Source organism: Erinaceus europaeus, chromosome 7 (assembly GCF_950295315.1).
Source record: "Erinaceus europaeus chromosome 7, mEriEur2.1, whole genome shotgun sequence".
Lineage (NCBI taxonomy): Eukaryota > Metazoa > Chordata > Mammalia > Eulipotyphla > Erinaceidae > Erinaceus > Erinaceus europaeus.
The window spans coordinates 11,704,991-11,712,665 of record NC_080168.1 but is presented as its reverse complement, the minus strand read 5'-3'; the positions used below and the strand labels follow the sequence as shown (position 1 = coordinate 11,712,665).

Sequence of the window (7,675 nt, the reverse complement as noted above, 5' to 3'; positions counted from 1 at the left end):
AAATGGGGAAAAAAAGGAAAAAATAGCCCTGGAAGTGGTGGATTTGTCATGCAGGCACTGAGCCTCAGCAATAAGCCTACTGTCAATAAATAAGTAAATGAATAAAGAACTGACTGAAGAAATAGCTCACTTGGCTAGAGCACTGCTTTGTCATTTGTGCAACCCAGGCTGGAGCCTGGGCCCTACTGTGTGGAAGGAGGCTTCTGTGCTGTGATCTCATTCAAGCTCTTTCTCTGCCTCTCTCCCTCTCTGTCTCTATCTAAAAAAAGAAAAAGAAAGAAAGAAAGAGAAGAGGAGGAGGGAGGAGGAGAAGAAGAGAATAAAGTTTAACTAAAATCTTCTTAGTCATCTTGAAGTAAATATGTCTAAGCTGAATTCTGATTTTAAAAGATCCTGAGTCATGCTGGGAGGAGTTAAAAGAAAGGAAGAAAGAGAGGAAGGAAAGAAGGGAGGAAGGAAGGTTGAAAGGAAGGAAGAAAGGAGAAGCTTTTGTAGCAAAAGATTAACTTCAGGTTGCATCCTGGATCTCAGCCTCTTTCCTCCATTGGACTAGAGACTTTTTTGGTTAAGGTTTATTTATTGTGACCTGGGATGTGGTGCAGTGGATAAAGCTTGGACTCTTACGCATGAAGTCCCAAGTTCGGCCCTTGGCATCTCATTTGCCAGAGTGATATTCTAGTTCCCTTTCTCTTCCTCCCCCTCTTCTCATCGTTAAAGATTTATTGATTGATGAGAAAGAGAGAAGGGAAGAGAGAGAACTAGAGTATCACTCTGTCACAGGCACTTCCAGGGATAGAACCTGGGGTCCAACTGTCCATCCTTTGCTCCACCTCCTGGGTGTTGTGACTGAAACTATCCCTCCGTCCTTAGGCAGGTGCACAAGAGATGAAACCCATCCGAGTGGAAGAGAGAAGGTGCTGGAGAAAGAGCAGTGGGAGGGAAAGCCCAAGCTGAGACAAAGACTATTAATAAAGTTGGAAAACCTGGAATGTGTGTGTGTACATATATACAGAGGTATATATACATACATATACAGAGGTATAGGTAGATAGTTTTAGAGCCAGCCCGTATGGGTGACCTTGGGATAACTATTGTCAGAATGGGACACAGAATTCTGGTGGTAGAAACCATATGGAATTATACTCCTATTAACTTATACTTTTATAAATCAATACTAAGCCACTATAAATAAATAAATAAGTAAATAGACGGAGTCTCAGTCCTCTTGGGTGAGAAACCCTGCAGGCCTTGCCCAGATCTCCCATGCACAAAAAGCCACGTTTTGTGGCCCAGATTTGTTGAGGCAAAAATCCCCTCTGGCCTCCTCCTCCTCCTGGGTCAGGGCTGCGGGTCCCCCTCCCGCGCTGCAAAATGTGCACAGACTCTAAACTTCCACCGGCCACCAGAGTGTGCACGTGAGTGACTGCAATCTTTTTTTTTTTCCTGCTAAACCAGAATTAGCCGGTATGGGGATGGAGGAGCACGGAGACTGGCAATTGCACGGATTACAAGGAAGCTCAGGTTAGGTTGGGGAGACCCCCACCCCCAGGAGTTGGGGGCCCGCCTGGACCGAGGCCCCGAGCTTGGCTGGAGCGCACGGAGCAGGGCCCGGGGATGAGAGGCTGCACCGCGGCGGGTCTGCCGCAGAGGCTCCGGGGCGAGGGTCCGGGCGGGGGTCGGAGTCACGGCCGGCGGGGGTTGGGGCCGGGGGTCCGGGCGGGGGCCCAAGAGGGGAGGAACCCCGCGGGCGGCCGGTCGGGCGCAGAGTGGCTGAGGCCACGGCGCTGGTGGGCGCGGGGAGCCTGGAGTTGCACCCCGTGCCTGGGAATTGCATCCCCTGCTCCCCGGGATGGGAAAGGAAGGGAAGGGAAGGGAAGGGGCGGTGAGGGCCAGGCTGTGGACATGGTCGAAGAGGGTTGCGCCCAGGAGCTGGAGTCACCAAGGCCGCCGCGGGGCTCCCGGGATGCAGGGTGGCCACGTCGGGGTGACTCCCACCCCACCCCACCCCACCCCACCCGGGTCCCGGGCGGAGCACCGCGCGCCCGAGAGCCCCCCCCTCCAGGCCGACTCCCCATTTCGCCGCTCGGGTTGGGACTGGGACTAAGGGGCGATGGAGGGAGAAGGGGCGCGGGGGACTGAGGCTGGGGGACAATTGAGGGTGCTGAGTACCGCCCCACGCAGGTGGCGCCCCGCTTCCCCGCCGAGGGGGTGGGTTCCCAGGACCCCAGGATGACTGTTGGGGGAGGGGTGGGGACAGCAGGTCTGGAGGTGGGGAGAACTGGGTGCCCCGGGAAACGTGGAGACCCGCGCCTGCAGATACTGCCCCCGCTCCCCACCCCGCGATTCTGATCCAGGCTCCTCCAGGGAGAGGAGCGAGAATGGGACTGGGGATCCTGGAGGCTATGGGGGGGTGTCTTTGGGGTTCAGCTCTGCTTGTCAATTAGACCGCTTTCTTCCCGGAAAAGTTACTGAGGTCTCATTAGCAAGGATACGTGGAGGGCTATTTATTATAGAGGATTAGAGTCCCTTTCGCCTTGCCTGGCTTCTTTGTGATGGAGGGGGGTTGGGGGGTTAGAGAAGATGGGGGAAAGAGTCCAAGTGGTTTTGGAATCCAGTCCTGAGTTCAAGTTTGAGAGGCGCCACTTGCTAGTTTGACCTTCCAAAGCTTTGCTGCCTTCATGTCACAAATAATCTGTTTCCCCATCTGAGAAATGGTACGTTAATACCAAGTGCACTTGTGAGCATAAGGTCCTGAGTTCCATCCCTGGCACCCTATGTACCAAGAGTGATTCTCCGGTGTCCTCTCCCCGACACAAACACACACACACACACACACACACACACATCCTTTAGCAACAGCAACAATGACAAAAAAAAAAAAAAACAAGCAAACAAACAAAAAAAAACCTAGAGAAGACCATCATGGAGAAGTTATGTGTCATCCCCCTTAACTCAGAGTGAGCTCCCCCTTTTCTCCTACTGGGCTACCTTCAGCTCCAGCTTCTCCAGCCTGGTGGTCTCAAGTTTGCCCTGTAATCACTTGCTATTTCCTGTGCACACATGGTGCAGTGTGCAGAAGCTTCTAGCAGGTCAAATGAAAGGGGTCTCTGATAGAGAAACAACTGCTGACATGTTCCACCCACCTGGGAGGGAAGGGGAGTGACCATTTATTTGTTTGTTTGTTTTTGTTTAGTTTTGAATAAAAACAGAGGCAGAGAGAGAGCCTAAGAGAGACCACAGCAATGACACTTCCTTCAATGCAGCCGGGGCTGGGCTTGAACTTGGGTCATACACATGACAAAGTAGCACTATTATCCAAGTGAGCTTCCCCCTCCCCGCCCTTTTCTCATTTATAACTCACCATATGCAGGCATGACCTCAACAGCCAAATTAAAAGAGCAGTGTGATAATAAAAGAGACTCCACTAAGAGAGAGAGGGAAGTGTTAATTTGATTTTCATCTCCACTCAGCAACCTCAAAGTCAGTTTCCATTCAGCCCATTAGCCCCTGATGTGTAGGTGACTTTCCTCTGCAGGCCTCCAGGTGCTATTTCTCTTCCCTGTCCCTACCCCCCTGTTGAAGTCCCCCCCCCTCCATGAACTCACTTTGGGGACACTGGGAGGGTGACTGCTGGCCCCAGTAACAGTCTCCTTTGTTTACTTTGCCTTCTCTAACCCAGACACTAATGCTAAATGTTGAACCTTCAGATACACCGAGAATGCAGTTGCCAATTGCATGCTGATTTGCCCAGAATGTCTTCATCAGTTATACACTGAGCAGCCTACAATGAGTTTGCATACTGATTGCCTGTGTGGGTTCGTCAGTTACACACTGGTCCTTAGCTGAGGCCTCACACTCACCAACTCCATTTGCCCCCATTGGCACTGGGTTGTCACTTTAACCTGTGTCAGAATACGGAGAAGGTGGAGAAGCTTGAAGGACATACCTGTCTGAAGACCTGGAGCCTGGGGAGAATATTCCAAAACCCCCCTCCCCTTACTCTCCTCTCTCCAGATACAAAGTAGATTATAATATTCAGCTGATGATTTTGTATTTTATATAAATGCTAATGGCAAACTGGATTGCAGAGAGACATTTGTCTTTCATCCAGTTTATTATTTATTATTATTTTGTGTGTAGTGCCAGGACTTTGTGCATATATATGCAATTCCATTGCTCCCAGCTCATTTTTTTTCACCCTTTTTAAATTTCAGATAGAACCAGTCAAAGAGGGCACACAAGAGAGCACAGCAGTCCCCCCTGCCATGGTACTCCCACTGTGGTGCTAAGGTTTAAACCTGAGGCCCTACCACGTGAGCTATTTCCTGGCCCCAAATTATATGAGTGGGTTTGTCTTTAGTAGTCTGCAGTTTCCCAAACTCTCATCCTTTCCACTGGATTCAAACTAGCAACCTAAGGAGATCTACATTAGACCCACAGTCCTCAGAAATACTAGCTAATTAACCTGGCTGGTCAATCAGTTAGCCTTGATTATGCTAACAGGAATTACTTCCATTGAGATTTAGATGGGAGATCAAGAGGCCTCTGCTGCCTGGTAGAGCTTCAGGAACCTTCTAAGGATCTGCTGGAATTACCCAGCCCCACCGACGGCAGTGCTCCCCATCTGATCCTCTGGGCTGCACACACAGTTATGCCTCTTGAATAACACTTCTCCATTAAATGCTACTCAGTGTTATTTATTTATGAACAAATAAATGGAATGTATTGCAAAATGGAATGTATTGTATGTATCTCTTAGCCTATAAAATAAATAATTCAATATGGTCATAATTTCCCTAATGTGGCTTAGAAAAGTACTTTGAGTCCAATTTGTAGGTTAAAACTTTAACTTTGGCATTACTGTTGCTGCAAAGTCTTTCTTCACTGTAGAGACTGAATTGTGTTATCACATTTTATGACACAGAGCTGTGCAGTGTCCCCAGGTTGTAGACCTGTAGACCAGTCACATCTTTTGGCCAGCCAACGCTTCTGAAAGCACAAATCCTTTCCAAGTTCATCCCTGAGACCACCAGACAGTGCAATTCTTCCCTGGCTGACAGCTGAGGGAGAAGGGTCACCCCATTGCTTTCTTTCCCCAGCAAGACTGACTCCTCTGCTAGAGAGGAGTGTTGTGGACTCAGACACACACAGCTGGACATGGACGTTGGCAGGTCAGTCCATATACCCAGCCTGTTTCTATCTTTCCTTAGTGTGGTAGGGCAATGAGCTCTAACTTTAAAGTAATTCTACATTAATTAATAAAATCTTTCAGCATGTTAAACAATAGAGCAAGATCTTTGCTTTCTTAGAATAAAGCAAGTGTGTGCTTATTTAGAATTAGTTTACTTGTAATGTGTGCTTAACTGAGTAAGCCACTTCCCAGCCCCTAAGAATTAGTTAACTTGTAAGAGAAATAAAAAGAAGGGGAAAATATTTGAGAGATCAACAACCAAAAAATAATCTCCATCAACATTTTTTAACTGAATCTTTCCAGCCCATGCCCACATGGTTCCCCTCCCCCACTTTTTTTTTATTGTGTGTACCACCCAAGTACCACTCTATCTTTTGTTCTGATGTTCTATTTTGGTGTTTGTGTTTCTGTGGTATTAGGGATTGGACCAAGATCTCATGCATGCAAGGAATCTGCCCTATAGCTGAGCTATCACCAGACCCCACATACATTTTAATATTTATTTACTTACTAACAAGCAAGAGAGTAAGAGAAAGACAAAGAGAACTAGAGCATCACTCTGGCACATGCAATGCCAGGGATCAAACTTGGGATCTCATGCTTGAGCACCCAAGATCCCATGTACTCTGCCACCTCCTGAGCCACCCCACCTACATTACTTTGACAACGACACCAGCAAAGGGGTTACTGCGTGTGACTCCTATACATAAGTCATATCTTCAGGAGAGTTTTGTACAGTTGTACTTTTGACAGGGATTTGCATAGCTATGCCATGGTTGATTCATTTCACACACCTTCTACTGTTGGGTGTTAAAGATGTCCTTAGGATTTTTTTAAATTTTCCTTTTTAAAAAAGTTTTTAATTGTCTTTATTTATTTATTTATTGGATAGAGATAGCCAGAAATCAAGAGGGAAAGGGGTGATAGAGAGGGAGAGAGAGACACCTGCAGCCCTGCTTCACCACTCATGAAGCTTCCCCCCCTGCAGGTGAGGACCAGGGGCTTGAACCCTGGTCCTTGTGCTCTGTAACATATGTGCTTAATGAGGTGTGCCACCACCCAGCCTCTAAAATTTTCTTCTCACTATCCCTTATCAATATATATATATATATATTTTTTTTCTTCTCACTATCCCAAGGCTTTATATGGTAATGTAGTTAAATTTTGAAGGGTAAGCAGAAGTGAACCAGGAGATTAGGAGAGGAGTCTTTTGCCAAAAGAGAAAAGAAAAGGTCTTGTATGAAAGTGTAAGAACTGGGTTCAAGTTCAGGGAGCTGCAGGTGCTTCCACAGCTGGAGAGCCTAGGACAAGGGTGTGGGCACAGGAGGCACCCAACAGGGGTGGCAGGTAACTCCAGATGTGAACCTGGCAGTGTCCAGAGCATGGAGCAAGTTGGTGTTTGCACTTGTTTCCAGAGATACATGATAAAATCACTCCCAACGGTGGATGATGGCAAGGTAGAGGGAAGCAGAAATGGAGAGGGGTCTCGGCAGAGAGCAGTGACGTAGGTCTAAGATGGAGCAACTGAAAAAGGGATGGGAAGTTGTTTAGGAGACAAATGTAAAAAAAGAAAAAAAAAAAGACACAAAGGCTCCAAAGTTCCTGGTTCAATTCAGTGTAAGTCCCTGGTTCAATTCAAGATAAGTCCCTGGTTCAATTCACCATAAGCCAGACTGAGCAGTGCTCCGGAATCATCATCATCATCACCACATTTTTTAAAAAGAGAATTAAAAAATATGCGCCAGGGACACTGCTCAGCAATGGCATAGCACATGTGTGGGGCCCTGGGCGCACTCCCCAGTGCCACACAGAATGGCAGAAACAAGCCTTAGCTCAGTGTTGTGCAGAAAGAGGCCGTGGACACTAAGCATGCAACCCAGTCTGCTTCCCTTCATCCTTCCATCGCAGCCAAACATCTATCAGACTTCACTGTCACTTTCCTTAGAAATCCATATCTCCTTCTGTAATTACATGAAAGTGCCTCCCCTTCATCAGTCTCCTAGCTGGCTTTGAGTGAGTCAGTACTCTGAGGTTAATCTACCCTGGCTAAACAAACTAAACCCTTAGGTCCATAAACCTGAAACCCAGAGACTCTCCCAGGAATTTCACCAAGGCCAAGTAACACTGGAGGGCCGCCTAAGGCTGCCACTTGACTTCCTGAGTCTCTTTTCATTTTTTTTTTTAATAAAGATGAGAATGATTATACTGAGGATTGAGGATGACTATAGAGATGAAACTGGTTTTATGTCAGCACCTGATCCTGGACAAAAGTGAAGTATGTTGGGTCAACAACACAGCATGATGGTTATGCAAAAACACTTCCATGCCTGAGACCCCAAGGGCCCATGTTCAAACTCCCCACCCACCATAATCAAGAGTTGAACAGTGCTTTGGTTCAAAAGAAGTAAATAGCATGAGGAGATGAGAAATTGTCCCCAGGTGTCAACAACCATTGTACTGTAAACCATTAGCCCTCTAATCAAA

The 7,675-nt window shown here is 47.3% G+C and overlaps 1 protein-coding gene across 2 annotated transcripts in view; it reads left to right on the top strand.

Annotated features, from left to right (window-relative positions):
- The first annotated feature begins 1,423 nt into the window (after nucleotides 1-1,423).
- The window catches only part of SLC16A14 (solute carrier family 16 member 14), a 32,371-nt gene continuing 26,119 nt past the window's right edge, over nucleotides 1,424-7,675 (top strand). For both annotated transcript variants that reach the window (XM_060193752.1, XM_007519377.3), the window contains exon 1: nucleotides 1,424-1,521. The gene's annotated coding sequence lies outside the window, so the exon portion shown is untranslated. The remainder of the gene's footprint in view (nucleotides 1,522-7,675) is intronic.